We start from the raw sequence: 18,035 nt of genomic DNA, 5'->3' as shown, positions 1-18,035 counted from the left end.
ATGTTGATAGGCAGACCACATACTTATATGCTTATTTTCTTCATAATGTCTTATTTGCTGGATATTCTGGAGATCCTTCAAATTCAACATACCCCAAATTGAATCTAGTCATTTTAAATCTCCAACTACTTCTTTTCTCTTTTGTGTTTGACATCATGAATCACAACATCATTTACCCTTAGACACCAAATCTTGAAACCTTGAAAGTTACTTATATTTGACCCATTTTCCCTCCCTCTCATCTTATACAACACAATCAAATAATCACCAAATCTTTACATTTTCTCCAGTAGTATCCTTCTAATTGCTTTCTCTGCTTTAAACCCTGCACCCTTACATAAATTTCCTCTGAGTAACCAGAATTGCTTTCCTAAATGACTAGCCCTACCAGTTCTTCTTAATCCTGTGGTGCTGTCAGGACTAGGTCTTTCCCATCTGGATACTCTCTATACTCAGAAGAACACCTGTAATATAGGAATAGTTTACAAGGGGCATTGGAGGTATACTTAGTATCAGAAAAGTATACTTTAGGAGTGTAATTGCATAAGACAAACATTTTATGAATATTAAGAACCAGCATGGACTGTGGGGAACCTCTGGAAAATCTTGGCTATTAAAAAAAATACAACTCACAGTAAGCAATTATCCAAAAATCTTCTCTCAGTGTTATGTTTGGTGAGGATTTCAAATCACATTCCCAGAGGTGGGACAAAGATGGTGGAGTAGGAAGATCCTGACTGCACCTCCTGCCCAAGACACACCAAAACTACAACTACATACAGAACAATTTTCTGAGAACAACCTGAAGTCTAGCAGAACAACTTTTCTACAATTAAGAATATAAAGAGAAAAACATATTGAGATGGGTAGGAGGGGCAGAAACACAATCGAGTAAAGACCCACACCTCCAGCAGATAACCCATAAACGGAGGGGATATCACACATTTGGAGGTCCTACCTAAGGAGTGAGGGGATTGAGCACACATTGAGTACCCCAGACTTGGGGACTGGCACTGGAAAGATAAGCCCCCTTAACTGGTTTTGAAAACTAGTGGGGCTTATGACTGGGAGAGCTGGAGAGCTATAGGACCAGAGACAGCGCTCTGAAAGGGCTTGCACACAAACTTACTATCCCGAGTTCCAGCACAGAGGAAGCAGAATGAAAAACACCTCATAATCTAGCTAGCCTGCAAAGACCACCCTAATATAACCGCCAGCCCATACCAAGCTCTGGATCCAGCCCCCACCCCAAGGTGATGGCCCCCAGCATACCCTGGAAGAGGCTCTGACCCACACCTGCTTCAGCTCCAGCCCTCCCACCAAAACCATTGAGCACACGTGGTGCATAGGTACAGTCCTACATAAGAATTCACCTTCAAGACTGAAGCTGTTTTGCCTAATTCATAGAAAAAAACACAGAAAGTCAAACAAAATGAGAAAACAGAGGAACCTTTTCCAAAGGAAAGAACAAGATAAAACCCCATAAATAAAACCTTAATGAAATGGAGGTAAGTAATTAACCTGATAAAGAGTTCAAACCAACAGTCATAAAAACGCTTACTGAACTCAGGAGAAGAATGAAGGAACAGAATGAGAACATCAACAACAAATAGAAAATATAAGAAAGAACCAATCAGAGCTGAAGAATACAATAACTGAAATGAAAAATACACTAGAGTGAATCATTAGCAGATTAGATGATACAGAAGATCATATAAGCAACTTGGAATACAGAATAGTGGAAATCACCCAGTCAGAAGAGCAAAAAGAAAAAAGAATTTAAAAAATTTGAGACTAGTTTAAGGAACCTATGGGAAAACATCAAATGTATTAATATTCACATTATAGGGTCCCAAGAGGACAAGAGAGAGAGAAAGTAGAAAACATATTTGATGAAATAATAGTTGAAAACTTTCCTAATCTGTGGAAGAAAACAGATCCCCAGTCCAGGAAGCACAGAGAGTCCTATACAAGATAAAACCAAAGAGATCCACACAAAGACACATCATGTTTAAAGTGTTAGAAGTAAGGGATAAAGAGAGTATTTTAAAATGGCAAGAGAAAAACAAAAAGTCACATACAAGGGAACTCCCATAAGGCTATCAGCTGATTTTTCAGCAGAAACTCTGGCCTGAAGGGAATGGCAAAATATATTTGAAGTCCTGAAGGAAAAACCAAAGACACATGGAACACTGTCCATGTAGATCACGTGCAAGGCCACAGAACAAGTCTCAAGGATATTCAGCAAGTTTATCATTCAGAATTGAAGGAGCTGTAAAGAGTTTCCCAGACAAGCAAAAACTAAAATACCTTATCACTAGTAAACCAGCCTTACAAGAAATGTTAAAGAAACTTGTCCAAGAGGAAATAAAAGACCACAACTAGAAATATGAAAATATATAAAAGAAAAAAAATCTCACTGCTAAAAGCAAATATATAGTAAAGGCATTGGATCAACCACTTAAAAAGATAATATGAAGGTAAAAAGACAAAAGTGACAAATTCAATTATAACTACCTTAAGTAGTTAAGGGACCCACAAAAAAGATGCACAATATGACATCAAAAACAAAATGTGGAGGGTAGGGTAAAAAATGTAGAGCTTTAGAACAGGTTTAAGTGTAAATGACTATCAACTTAAAGCAAATCTATCATCTATCTATCTATCTATCTATCTATCTATCTATCTATCTATCTTTCTCATGGTAACCACAACCACAAATCAAAAACCTACCATACATACACAGAAAAACAAGGGAAAGGAACTCAAAACTAACGCTAAAGAAAATCATCAAACCACAAGGGAAGAGACTAAAAAAAGAAGAAAAAAGACCAAAGAACTACAGAAACGACCAGATAAAAAGTAACAAAATGGCACTGAGTACATACATATCAACAATAACTTTAAATGTAAATGGACTGAATGCCTCAATCAAAAGACATAGGGTGGATGAATGGGAAAAAAAGAAAACCAGACCCATTTTTATGCTGCCTACTTCAGAGCTAAAGACACACACAGACTGAAAGTGAAGGGATGCAAAATGATTTTCCATGCAAATGGAAACAAAAAAGAAAGATGAGATAGCAATACTCATATCAGACAAAATAGACTTTAAAATGGACACTATAACAAAAGACAAGGAAGGGCATTACATAACAATAAAAGTCAAACCAGGAAGAGGATAGAACATTCTTAAGCATATATGCACTTAACATAGGAGCATGTAAATATATAAAGGAAATATTAATAAAGGCAGAAATTGACAGTAATACAATAATAGTAGGGGACTTAATGCCCCACTTACATCAATGGATAGATCATCCAGACAGAAAATCAATAAAGAAACATTGGCTTTAAATACCATATTAGACCAAATGAACTTAACAGATATCTACAAAACATTTCATCCAAAAAGAGCAGAATATACATTCTTTTCAAGTGTACATGGAACATTCTCCACAACAAATCACACACTAGGCCCCAAAACAAGTCTCAGTAAATTTAAGAAGATTGAAATCATATCAAAGCATCTTTTCTGAGCACAATGGTATGAAACTAGAAATCAACTACAAGTAGAAAACTAGAAACAATACATTTGGAGACTAAACAACATACTACCCAAAAAATGGGTTAATGAAGAAATCAAAGAGGAAATAAAGAAACATACTGAGACAAATGAAAATAGAAACACAACTTTCTAAAATCTATGGGATGCAGCAAATGCAGTTCTAAGAGGGAAGGTTATAGAGATAAAGGCCTACCTCAAGAAACAAAAAAAAATGTCAAATAAACAGCCTAACTTTATACCTAAAGGAATTAGAAAAATAACAAACAAAGCCCAAAGTTAGTAGAAGGAAAGAATTAATAAAGATCAGAGAGGGAATAAATGAAATAGAGACCCAAAAAACAACGGAAAAGATCAATGGCACTAAGAGCTGTTTGTTTTAAAAGATAAACAAAATTAACAAACATTTAGCCAGACTCATCAAGAATAAAAGAGAGAGCACCCAAATATATAAAGTTAGAAATTAGAGAGGAGAAGTTACAACTGATATCACAGAATGCAAACAATCATAAGAGAATACTATCATGCTCCCTGACTTCAAACTATACTATCCATACAAAGCTATGGTAATCAAAACAGTATGATACTGGAACATAAAAATAGACACATAAATCAATGGAACAGAATAGAGAGTCCAGAAATAAACCCACTCATATATGGTAAATTAATCAATGACAAAGTAGGCAAGAACATACAGTGGGGAAAAGACCATCGCTTCAATAAGTGGTGTTGGGAAAACTGGACAGCTACATGTAAAAGAATGAAACTGGACCATTTTCGCACACCATATAGAAAAATAAACCTGAAGTGGATAAATACATCAATGTAAGACCTGAAGCCATAAAACTTTCAGAAATAAACAAAAAACAGGTTTTACACTGTTTGACATTGATGATAGCAAAATTTTTTTGGATCCCTCTTCTTGGGCAAAGACAACAAAAGCAAAAATAAACAAATGGGACCACATCAAATGAAAAAGCTTTGGGATGGCAAAGGAAACCATCAACAAAATGAAAAGGCATTCTACTGAAGAGGAGAAGATATTTGCAAATGATATTTTTGATAAGAGGTTAATACTCAAAATATATAAATAACTCATATAACTCAATATGAAAACAACAAATAACCTGATTTAAAAATGGGCTGAGGACCTGAATAGGCATTTGCCAAAGAAGATATACAGATGGCCAACAAACACATGAAAAGATCTTCAACATCACTAATCATCAGGGAAGTGCAAATCATATATTACCTTACACCTGCCAGAATTATCATCATCAAGACAACAACTAAAAAGTGTTTGTGAGGATGTGGAGAAAGGGGAAACTTCCTGTTGTTGGGAATGTAAATGGGTGCAGCTTCTGGAAAACACTATGGGGGTTCCTCAAAAAGTTCAAAATAGAACTACCATATGATCCAGCAATTCCACTTCTGGGTATTTATCCAAAGAAGATGAAACACTAATGTGAAAAGATATATTCACCCTTACGTTCATTGAAGGATTATTTACAACAGCCAAGATATGGAAACCACCTAAATATCCATTGATAAATAAATGGATAAAGAAGAAGTGGGGTGTGTGTGTGTGTGTGTGTGTGTGTGTGTGTGTGTACTCAGCCATAAAAAAGCATGAAACGTTGTCATTTGCAACAATGGATGGACCTAGAGGGTATTGTGCTAAGTGAAATAAAGACAAATACATACAAAAAAAGACAAATACTATGTTTTCACTTATATGTGTAACCTAAAAATACAACCAATGAACAAATATAACAAAACAGAAATAGACTTATAGATACTAAGAACAAACTAGTGTTTGCCAAAGGAGAGTGGTTTGTGGGGATGGTCAAAATAGGTTAAGGGGATTAAGAGATACAAACTACTAGTTATAAAATAAGTCACAGGTAAGTCATTTTCAGCCCAGGGAATATAGTCAATAATATTGTAATAACTCTGTATAATCCATATTAAAATGTTGAATCACTATATTGTGCAATTAAAACTAATATTATATTGCAAGTGAACTATACTTCAAGAAAAGTAGAATTATTTTCCCACCCAGTTGCCAAGGCTATAATAATTGCATATTTGTTATCAAAGAAACATTTTCTCTTTTTAATTCTAAATTCAAATTAGTTTTTGTTTAGTAATGCTATCATCTTTTGTCAAATATGGCATGATTTAACATACCCTCTCCCCACTAACTTTAAATTGGTTGCTAAAGCAATACAATAGTTTGTATGGTGGATTTTTAAATTTATAGCTCATTAATATATTCTATTTATATAGCTATTGTTAGAAAGAATACATTTAAAATTTTTGATAGCTTTTTCATTTTTTTTTTTACTTTCTTATATTTTATTTTATTTGTGCCATTTAGACATATTCAAAGGCAAATCCCAGAAAATATTAAGTTAAATTTGAAGTCTCAGTGGGAAAAGCATTTTAAAATTTAAAAAATTGAGGAATTAAGTCAGATACCCTTTGTTTCTCTCTCTAGTTCTTTTATGTTTAAAAATATGAGACTAATGAATGAATAAAAACTGTAGTTTAGTTTATGATTTAGCAATATTATTATTAGCAATAATATTATATATTAGCAATATTATTATTATTAGCAATTAGCAATATTATTATTAGCAATAATATTATGATTAGCAATATTTTTCGTAATGACAATATTTGATATCAAGTAACAAAAATAGACAGCTGTAAGCAAATGCATGTATACATACATGAATATATACACATAAATTATATATAACTATATGTAATAGTCCAAGAAAGCCAAAATAAAAATAAAATCAACATAGACTCCACTCAGTTTTTAATTTTGCACCTGTAGTTACATTGCTTTATTTTCAGCTTCTTCTCGTGGTTTTCTTTTAATTAAAAAAAAAAAAAAGTATATGTATTTTATATTCTCTGAGGAAAATAGAGAGATTGAGAAAAAGTAATCATCCACAATCAAACCACTGTAAAGATTTTGCTGCCTTTCTGTCCAGTATTTATCATACCCTTTCATTGCAATCTTTGAAAATTCCTTTGGTGTCAATTTGCTCACAACTGAGTGGCAACCTCATGGGTAAATTCAGCTTTCCGTAACAATTCATAGAGTTGAATTTGCTTTGTTTGGGCTTGCAATGTCCTACAGACCAAACAAGATTGAGAAATGAAATATTCTAATTGCATTGGTTTTGGATGTGTGCTAATGATGTATCTCCATTGATTTTACTTCTGCTTCAGGTTGACACCAGCTGTGCTTAATTGATAGACATCTAGTGCATTATTTGGGTACACTAGAAAAGAGATGCTTACCCCAAATAAAATGTTTAGGTGTTTCCTAAGAGTAATCCTAACATCTGGTCATTCCTAAGCCAGAAGGAGGTGTACTTCCAATTCTAATTACAGAAGTTCAATGACTTCTATTGTTTCACCACCATAAACATAGCTATATCCAATTTATCTTCCCTCCCCGTTTTTTTGCTACTCTATGTCAACACAGATTGTGACCTAGAGTCGGTGGCAGTAGAATGTAACACGCTCTTTTATTGAAAAATGATATCGTTTGTTTATGTTATATCCAACTAAATGGAATAATTCCTAATTATTTCTTAATGTCAATAAATGAGTAAAAGAGCCCAGTGGTTCAGTTAGGAACATACATATCTTCAAAGAGGAAAACAGACTCTACCTCATAGATGGTTAGAACAGCATGTCTGTACAAAGAGGGAAGGGATTGCTGGCTGCCCTCTTTAAAGACAACCTGCCTTTTGTTCTTTTAAAACACCAATGTGCCATCAATAGTTGTAAGTGCTTTATAAATATTGATTAATTTAATCTTTCTGAATACACTGTGGTAATTATTATTATCATGAATCAAGAATATATACATATACAATAAAATGGAAATAATGTTTAATTATATTTATCAGCTACTTTTCCAGCTTCTTCCCTTTTGGAATTGACTTTCTATATAACCCCAGGACCATCAAAACATCAGTATTGGCTATTAGAGAGAAAGAGAGGGAACAATAGGCATTTTTTTCTCGTAGGCTTAATAGCAAAGAGTAATGAAAGGGAAAATACATGGAGTCACTGGCTTTTGAGATTTTATCTAAAACACACCACCAGATTTTATTTATGTCACAATGTTGACAATTAGACTTTGGATTTATTTTGTTTTCGTCTAACTGAGCCTTTTTAAGTCATTTCAGGTCAAGTCAGAGAGAGTATAACATCATTCCAACATCACAGCTATATAATGTGGCTGTGTGTATGAGGATGTGTGTGCATGCGTGTGTGTGTGTAAATGTGCTTTCAGCCTCTGGTGCTATAGCCTCTGGAAGCAGTAATAATACATAGTCAAAGGTAATCTAGAAATGTTTTATGTTTCCACAACTTCTTATATTGAAAAAAAAGGAATTTTTGAATTTTGTAGTGTATTGTAGACTAATTCACATAGTGTCGGGATTGATGGACAATACCCCAACATGCACACATACATACATACACACACACATGCAAACACACACATACCTGCTGGGTTATTTCCTAGGAAGGGTAATTAAACATATTTTCTCATATTTAAAACATACTAGACCTATATTGAAGTCAGCAAAGAAAATGTGTGCAAACTGATATACAAAGTTTTACCAACTATCCACCAGAGATTTATTAGAATTTTGGACACCTAAATTTAATGCATAACATGTATTTGGAGAATAACCACAATGGTTTGGAAGAAGATTCAAAAAAATAAACTTAATAGAAATGATTTCTTTTAGCCTCAAGAATATAGGGCTTTGAAGTTTAATAATAGTTTTATATTGTAAAAACCCAAGTGTTTTTTGAAACATAATAGCAATAGATATTAATTGTCATAGGCACTTCAAAAACTTCTTTGTCCACATGCTGTCTATTGTTCTTTTTGTATCATCCAATGTAGTTCAGTTTATTAAGTAACATTTTTTTAATTGTATAGAATAAAAATTTCTTAGATTCAGACAACTCTCATCATAAAAACCTGACGATAACACCCAAAGTGGGTTAGTCTTTGACTGCAAAGAAGGTCCTACGTATATTTAAATTTGAGGAACTATCTTCTTTACTAAGTAAATCAATTTAATAATACAATATGCTACAGTGGTAATCAGGACCTTCTCCTGCCCAGGGAAATGGATTTGCCTTTGTGATGGTTAATTTTATGTGTCAACTTGTCTAGGCTACGATACCCGTATGTTTGATCAAACACCAGCCTAGATTTTGCTGTGAAAGCATTTTTAAAAACATGATTAACGAGTCAGCTCTACCCACCACCAGAGCCTCCCATCAAGCCTCTTAGATAACCTCAACCACCAGAGGGCAGACAGCAGAAGCAAGAAAAACTACAATCCTGCAGCCTGTGGACCAAAAACCACAGTTACAGAAAGATAGAGAAGATGAAAAGGCAGAGGGCTATGTACCAGATGAAGGAACAAGAAAAAAACCCAGAAAAACAACTAAATGAAGTGGAGATAGGCAACCTTCCAGAAAAAGAATTCAGAATAATGAGAGTGAAGATGATCCAGGACCTCGGAATAAGAATGGAGGCAAAGATTGAGAAGATGCAAGAAATGATTAACAAAGACCTAGAAGAATTAAAGAACAAACAAACAGAGATGACCAATACAATAACTGAAATGAAAACTACACTAGAAGGAATCAATAGCAGAATAACTGAGGCAGAAGAACGGATAAGTGACCTGGAAGACAGAAAGGTGGAATTCACTGCTGCGGAACAGACTAAAGAAAAAAGAATGAAAAGAAATGAAGACAGCCTAAGAGACCTCTGGGACAACATTAAACGCAACAACATTCACATTATAGGGGTCCCAGAAGGAGAAGAGAGAGAGAAAGGACCAGAGAAAATATTTGAAGAGATTATAGTCGAAAACTTCCCTAACATGGGAAAGGAAATAGCCACCCAAGTCCAGGAAGCGCAGAGAGTCCCATACAGGATAAACCCAAGGAGAAACACGCCGAGACACATAGTAATCAAAGTGGCAAAAATTAAAGACAAAGAAAAATTATTGAAAGCAGCAAGGGAAAAACGACAAATAACATACAAGGGAACTCCCATAAGGTTAACAGCTGATTTCTCAGCAGAAATTCTGCAAGCCAGAAGGCAGTGGCATGATATACTTAAAGTGATGAAAGGGAAGAACCTACAACCAAGATTATTCTACCCGGCAAGGATCTCATTTAGATTTGATGGAGAAATCAAAAGCTTTACACACAAGCAAAAGCTAAGAGAATTCAGCACCACCAAACCAGCTCTACAACAAATGCTAAAGGAAATTCTCTAAGTGGGAAACACAAGAGAAGAAAAGGACCTACAAAAACAAACCCAAAACAATTAAGAAAATGGTCATAGGAACATCCATATCGATAATTACCTTAAACGTGAATGGATTAAATGCCCCAACCAAAAGACATAGACTGGCTGAATGGATACAAAAACAAGACCCATATATATGCTGTCTACAAGAGACCCACTTTAGACCTAGGGACACATACAGACTGAAAGTGAGGGGATGGAAAAAGATATTCCATGCAAATGGAAATCAAAAGAAAGCTGGAGTAGCTATACTCATATCAGATAAAATGGACTTTAAAATAAAGAATGTTACAAGAGACAAGGAAGGACACTGCATAATGATCAAGGGATCAATCCAAGAAGAAGATATAACAATTATAAATATATATGCACCCAACACAGGAGCACCTCAATACATAAGGCAACTGCTAACAGCTATAAAAGAGGAAATTGACAGTAACACAATCATAGTGGGGGACTTTAACACCTCACTGACACCAATGGACAAATCATCCAAAATGAAAATAAATAAGGAAACAGAAGCTTTAAATGACACAATAGACCAGATAGATTTAATTGATATATATAGGACATTCCATCCAAAAACAGCAGATTACACGTTCTTCTCAAGTGCGCACGGAACATTCTCCAGGATAGATCACAATTTGGGTCACAAATCAAGCCTCAGTAAATTTAAAAAAATTGAAATCATATCAAGCATCTTTTCTGACCACAACGCTATGAGATTAGAAATGAATTACAGGGAAAAAAACGTAAAAAAGACAAACACATGGAGGCTAAACAATACGTTACTAAATAACCAAGAGATCACTGAAGAAATCAAAGAGGAAATAAAAAAATACCTAGAGACAAATGACAATAAAAACACGACGACCCAAAGCCTATGGGATGCAGCGAAAGCAGTTCTAAGAGGGAAGTTTATAGCTATGCAAGCCTACCTAAAGAAACAAGAAAAATCTCAAGTAAACAATCTAAGCTTACACCTAAAGAAACTAGAGAAAGAAGAACAAACAAAACCCAAAGTTAGCAGAAGGAAAGAAATCATAAAGATCAGAGCAGAAATAAATGAAATAGAAACAAAGAAAACAATAGCAAAGATCAATAAAACTAAAAGCTGGTTCTTTGAGAAGATAAACAAAATTGATAAGCCATTAGCCAGACTCATCCAGAAAAAGAGGGAGAGGACTCAAATCAATAAAATCAGAAATGAAAAAGGAGAAGTTACAACAGACACCGCAGAAATACAAAGCATCCTAAGAGACTACTACAAGCAACTTTATGCCAATAAAATGGACAACTTGGAAGAAATGGACAAATTTTTAGAAAGGTATAACCTTCCAAGACTGAACCAGGAAGAAACAGAAAATATGAACAGACCAATCACAAGTAATGAAATTGAAACTGCGATTAAAAATCGTCCAACAAACAAAAGTCCAGGACCAGATGGCTTCACAGGTGAATTCTATCAAACATTTAGAGAAGAGCTAACACCCATCCTTCTCAAACTCTTCCAAAAAATTGCAGAGGAAGGAACACTCCCAAACTCGTTCTATGAGGCCACCATCACCCTGATACCAAAACCAGACAAAGACACTACAAAAAAAGAAAATTACAGACCAATATCACTGATGAATATAGATGCAAAAATCCTCAACAAAATACTAGCAAACAGAATCCAACAACACATGAAAAGGATCATACACCACGATCAAGTGGGATTTATCCCAGGGATGCAAGGATTCTTTAATATACGCAAATCAATCAATGTGATACACCATATTAACAAATTGAAGAATAAAAACCATATGATCATCTCAATAGATGCAGAAAAAGCTTTTGACAAAATTCAACACCCATTTATGATAAAAACTCTCCAGAAAGTGGGCATAGAGGGAACCTACCTCAACATAATAAAGGCCATATATGACAAACCCACAGCAAACATCATTCTCAATGGTGAAAAACTGAAAGCATTTCCTCTAAGATCAGGAATGAGACAAGGATGTCCACTCTCACCACTATTATTCAACATAGTTCTGAAAGTCCTAGCCACGGCAATCAGAGAAGAAAAAGAAATAAAAGGAATACAAATTGGAAAAGAAGAAGTAAAACCGTCACTGTTTGCGGAAGACATGATGCTATACATAGAGAATCCTAAAACTGCCACCAGAAAACTGCTAGAGCTAATTAATGAATATGGTAACGTTGCAGGATACAAAATGAATGCACAGAAATCTCTTGCATTCCTATACACTAATGATGAAAAATCTGAAAGAGAAATTATGGAAACACTCCCATTTACCATTGCAACAAAAAGAATAAAATACCTAGGAATAAACCAAAAAAAAAAAAACTGGTAAATGAAAACAACATTTAAAATTGTGTTGTCATTAGAGTATACACAAAGTAATTGAAGCTGTAGGTATAGAAGTGGTTGCCTTGAGAAGACATGTATAATAAGGAAAGGAAGAAAGGAAGGAAGGAAAGAAGGAAGGAAGGAGGGGAAGAAGGAAAGCAAGAAGGAAGGAAGAGAAGGAAGGGAAGGAAAGAAGAGGTCTTCAAAAATAGGGAGATTTAAGTAGCATTTAAGTAAACCTGCCAAAGGGAGCAGTGGCAATCAAGGGACCTGAGTATTAATTAGGAATGACTGATCACGTGAGTCCCATGAGGGTAGGGATCACATCTGCTTCTCATTTCTGGAGCAGAGCACCTAGCACAGTACCTGGCCAGTAGATGCTCCATTCGCAATTGTCCAGTGTTGTCCATGGGGCAGGAAAGCTACAAATACCATTGGCTGCGGCAACTGGGTGACTGGGGATGTGTGCAAGCTGGATGGCAGGCAGTGAGTAAAGAAATGAATAGGGAACAGAAGTGCCCTTGACCGGTGGGGAGGGCCGCGCTGTGCACCCCTCTGCTCTCGCTGCAGGGAGATGGCTTAGCGACTTCTCCTGGGGAGGTTCCTGGCCTCCATAATCTGCAGGAAGCCCTCTCAGAGTCAGTGGGCGCCCCTTGCCTCCAGGGCCCTGCAGACCCCACAGCGCAGTCCTAATAACCTGACAGTAACACCCAGCCAAGCCCAGTCAATATACACCACCAGAGTCTGTACAATGACCTTTAACATCCAGGATGGACCAGACTTTCAAGACTGAGTTGTCAACAGTGAGACACCAGTGGTTGTGGATTTCCATGCACAGTGATGTGGTCGCTGCAAGATCCTGGGGCCAAGGTTAGAGAAGGTGGTGGCCAAGCAGCATGGAAAGGTGGTGATGGCCAAGGCGGATATTGATGACCACACAGACCTCGCCATAGAGTATGAGGTATCAGCTGTGCCCACCGTGCTGGCCATCAAGAATGGGGATGTGGTGGACAAGTTTGTGGGCATCAAGGATGAGGACCAGCTGGAGGCCTTCCTGAAGAAGCTGATTGTCTGACAAGCAGGGAAGCGTCCTGACTGCCCCTGCCCACCTGGGCCCCGTGGTCCCGGGGGACCCAGATGGAACTCATAGCCCTTCTGTGCCGGCCCTTCCTACCTCCTCCCTCTGCCTGGCCCCTGTGGGTCCGTGCTTTGGAGACCAGGCCTCCAAACACAGGAGCCTCAAGTGCTCCCAACCTGGTTGACCGCCAGGGTGGCCGCCCAAGGAGCGGTGCCGCCACCGAGCTGGGACAGCCATCTCCTCACCCACTCTCTGCTCCTTCTAGGGCTTGTTGCCGTGCTCCCAGGATGCTGGGACAGAGTCCCGGGGCCAGCCTGCAGTAACAGCTTGGTCTCCCTGCTCCCTTCTGATCTGAACCCCGGTGCCTGGCTCATCTGCCTCCTGCATTTTTCTTTCCTGCTGCTGTTTTGTAAAAAAAAAAAAAAAAAAAAAACAGAAGAAGCAAAAAAGAAACCCAGGGCTTCCCTGGTGGCGCAGTGGTTGAGAATCTGCCTGCTAATGCAGGGGACACGGGTTTGAGCCCTGGTCTGGGAAGATCCCACATGCCGCGGAGCAACTGGGCCCGTGAGCCACAATTACTGAGCCTGCGCGTCTGGAGCCTGTGCTCCGCAACAAGAGAGGCCGCGATAGTGAGAGGCCCGCGCACCGCGATGAAGAGTGGCCCCCGCTTGCCACAACTAGAGAAAGCCCTCGCACAGAAACGAAGACCCAACACAGCCATAAATTAATTAATTAATTAATTACCAAAAAAAACAACCCATAGAATACAGTACCAACAGCGGACCGTAATACAATCCACGGTCGTTGGTGATAACGATGTGTCAATGTAGGTCCATTTATTGTAACAAATGTACCACTCTGGTGTGGGATGTTGATGATGGGGAAGGCTGTGCATGTGTGAGGGCAGGGGGAGTATATGAGAAGTCGCTGTACTTTCTACTCATTTTGCTAATGTTTTGTTATTTGTAATTTCTTCTAAAAAAAAGAGGATATTAAAAAAAAAAAAGAAATGAGTTATCAAGCCATGAAAAGACACGAAGGAACCTTAAGTGCATATTGCTAAATAAAAGAAGCCAATCTGAAAAGGCTGCATACTGAATGACTCCAACTATATGACATTCTGGGAAAGAAAGTAAAAAGATGTGATAGTCAGGGGTCAAGGGTCAAGGCGGGGTGAGGAAGTGATGATTAGGTGAAACACAGGAGATATTGAAGGCAGTGAAACTATTCTGTAGGATACCGTATTGATGGATACATGACATTATTTGTCAAAACCTACGGAACTGTACAACACAAAGAGCGAATCCTAATGCAAACTATGGACTTTAGTTAGTAATGCTATATGAATATTGGTTCATCAATTGTAATAAATTATAACTGCACTAAGGCAAGAGAACTAAGAGAGAACTAAGAACCGCACTAAGGAGAAACTGTGAGTGGGAAAAGGAGAGGATATATGGAAACTCTCTGTACTATCTGCTCAATTTTCTTTTTTTTAATTTTATTTTACTTTATTTCTTTATTTCTTTATTTTTGGCTGTGTTGGGTCTTCGTTGCTGCACGCGGGCTTTCTCTAGTTGTGGTGAGCGGGGCCACTCTTTGTTATGGTGCACAGGCTTCTCATTGTGGTGGCTTCTCTTGTTGTGGAGCACAGGCTCTAGGCGCACAGGCTTCAGTAGTTGTGGCATGCGGGCTCAGTAGTTGTGGCTCACGGGCTCTAGAGCGCAAGCTCAGTAGTTGTGGCACATGGGCTTAGTTGCTCTGTAGCATGTGGGATCTTCCCAGACCAGGGATCAAACCCGTGTCCCCTGCATTGGCAGGAGGATTGTTAACCACTGCACCACCAGGGAAGCCCTATCTGCTCAATTTTCTGTAAACCTAAAACTGCTTTAAAAAATTGTTTATTAATTTTGTAAAAAGTGCAACCCATGGCTTGACCAGTTCTGTATATACCACTTTCTTAGGCAGTAAGTTATCTTTGCAGAGCGCCTTTGGGCAACAAGCAATGATGCAGCATAGCCCACATAGACAGAAGGGTTTTGAAGACAACAAGCCTTCAAACTCATCCCCCCACTAGAGTGTGAGCAGGAATGACAGAAGGGGGAACAGAATGTGGTGTGTGGAACCCTGGGTCCCCCTTTTAGCTACAATCAAGGAGTCACTGAGCACATGAAGGCAGCCTCGCAGGGGCAGCACCGCTCTAAGAAACAAGCGACACTTCTGACTTGTTTTACCCAAATAACTTAAACAAGCAGATAATAACCAAGTGATTCATCCTACATGATCTTCAGTTTTCCCATTGATACAACTGACAGTATTATGCATTATAGATGCTGCTGTGTTGTTTTCAAGCCTTCCTTGAAAGCCTTAACAAAAACGTCAAAACATCCTCGCATATGATACTGATGATAAGGAAGTGGATATGTGTGATCACATATGAGATATCTTATTAAGGAAAGTGTGGGAGGGTTCTTCTTTAGAATATTTTCAAAAAGCTCTTCTAAACACTAGATATATTTTTTATTACTTTTACTGCTGTTATTCTCCTACTTGTTACCTGAAGTTTTGTCTAAGGACCGCAGGGGTTTTCTTAACCTTACAAGTAAGTTTCTGTTGAGTAGAACCTCGTCATGCTACTTGTTGCTATTGATAGAGTTTGTTAAGCCAACAGTGAAAGCAATCTGTCCTCTCAATGCATGGTAGCACTTCAATACTGGAGATTCTGTAATGAATTTTAAAATCAGAGATGAGAAGCATTTCCCCCACCCACCTGGGATTGGAAAGAGAAAATTCAGTAAGACAAAACAGGATGCAGAGCTTAAGAAGTGGGTTAGAGCCCACGACGTTCTAAGAATCACAACTGTTGAAGAAATATTAAGCAGACCAGAAAATTAGTGAAATGAGTCCAGGTTGAGTGAGACTGAATGCTTTCCCCAAGTCCCACATGGTAACTGCCTTTTTTCTTCTGTAGGGAGAGAAAGAATTGGGAAGAGATTTCAGATTTCTAGAGATTCACTTGAATAGTTCCTACTGCACTGCTCACTGGGACAATATTCTTTTTCCTCCCCAAGGTGGCCATATGCAGCAGCAGTTCACCCCATCCATTCACTCTCATCACTTAGAATGGAGTTGTCCCCATGCAAACATCGAGCAATGGCACCGTGAGAATTGAGAGGCTCATGAAAGCAAGGCTGATGGGAGCCCTGGGGTGCACCCCCAAACTAAAAGGACTCAGGTTGCAAGACCTGTCACTTAACAGTCACAGCAGGATATAGTTTTGGTAATTGAAGCCTAATTTGGATTGTGTTTTTGGAAAATGATGACATTAGTTTTCTAAAAACTAGAAAATTTTTTAGGGGGGAGTGGTGGTTCTCTCCAACTCCACTTTGAAGCTAAAATGGCAAACTGTTTAGAATACAAACTTTTTCTTCCCGTGGATTTATGTAGTAGATGTTTCAAAATGACTGGCAAATACATAGAATTCATACAAAGTTAGAGGCAAAAGGGTGCTCCAGAACCCTCTGGTTGAATCTCTTCACTCTATAGTTGAGGAGAATGAGGTCCAGAGAGGCTAAGTGTTATGCCCAAGGGCACACAGCTGGCTCACAAGATGAGACTTGAATCCGGATTGCCTATGTACTGGCCAATGCTCTTCCCTTTCTACTGTGCTCTACTTCCCAGCACCACAAGAGGACACCTACTGTGTCTTGCAGAATCTAGACTATTTTTTGAAAGCTTGGAACTAAACTTGTGACTAATTAGAATACAGTGTTCCACCACCTTTCAGTCACCAGCTAAAATCCACTGCTCCCCGTCGCAGCACGCCCGAGGCCTTCTGGGTAACCAAAGAAAGATTATTGTCTCAACTCAGTTCTCTGTGTCTAGGTACCCACAAAATGGAAATCACTTTACTTGGGGAAGAGCAAGAGGACAAGATGAGATGAAAAGGAAGCATGTTTAAAATGGATAAAAGGAGGCACTTTTTTCCCACTACACACAATTGAACTGGGGAACTCACTGCAGCAGGATATTAAGATCAATGGAGACTTAGGACCTCCTACATCCCTCCCCTATGGGGAATGGCAAGATCACATTGCAGAAAAACCTGTGGGATGGGAGAGGTTTTCGCAGCCATCTTTGGAAAATGCAATCCCCCAGGGAAGTGGTGGGTGATGTGAGGTTACAAGAACACACAATCTAGTGGAAAAAACTGACATATGAACAGAGAATCACAGTACAATAAAATAAATTTCAAGGTAGTTATTTCCCCCTCTTTTACAAGCATTCTTTTTCTTTCCCTTTGATAAGAGTCATCACATTAAAATTTTTTCATTCATTGTCTGTCTTCTACTAGATTGGAATCTCCATGCATTTAGTTTCCTACTGTAACCCCTGTGCCTAAAACACTACCAAGCCCAAAATAGGCACTCAATAAATATTTGCTGAAAGAGTATATGAGTAAAGTGCTGTAATAGAGAAGTAGTGGGAGGGCTGTGGGAGTACAGGCAATAACAAAGCACTCAGCTTGACAGAAATGACATTTGAGTGGGTCTTGAATGCTCTTGAAGGATAAACAACAATTTTTCTGGTGGAAACAAAAGGGAATAAATTTTTCTCCTTAAATCTCCTCCAGAGACTTCATTAGCCAAGTTCAAGT

General features: G+C 37.9%; 1 pseudogene across 1 annotated transcript; it reads left to right on the top strand.

Annotated features, from left to right (window-relative positions):
• The first annotated feature begins 12,587 nt into the window (after nucleotides 1–12,587).
• LOC309621657 (thioredoxin, mitochondrial pseudogene) lies at nucleotides 12,588–16,532 on the top strand (annotated as a pseudogene). Its single transcript has 2 exons — nucleotides 12,588–12,599; nucleotides 12,884–16,532. The product of its transcript is annotated as a thioredoxin, mitochondrial pseudogene (transcript).
• The last annotated feature ends 1,503 nt before the right edge of the window (nucleotides 16,533–18,035 follow it).

This window comes from Balaenoptera borealis, assembly GCF_965194805.1.
Source record: "Balaenoptera borealis genome assembly, contig: HAP1_SCAFFOLD_787, whole genome shotgun sequence".
NCBI classification, from domain to species: domain Eukaryota; kingdom Metazoa; phylum Chordata; class Mammalia; order Artiodactyla; family Balaenopteridae; genus Balaenoptera; species Balaenoptera borealis.
The sequence above is the reverse complement of the archived record's forward strand: the minus strand, read 5'-3'. Positions and strand labels throughout refer to the sequence as shown.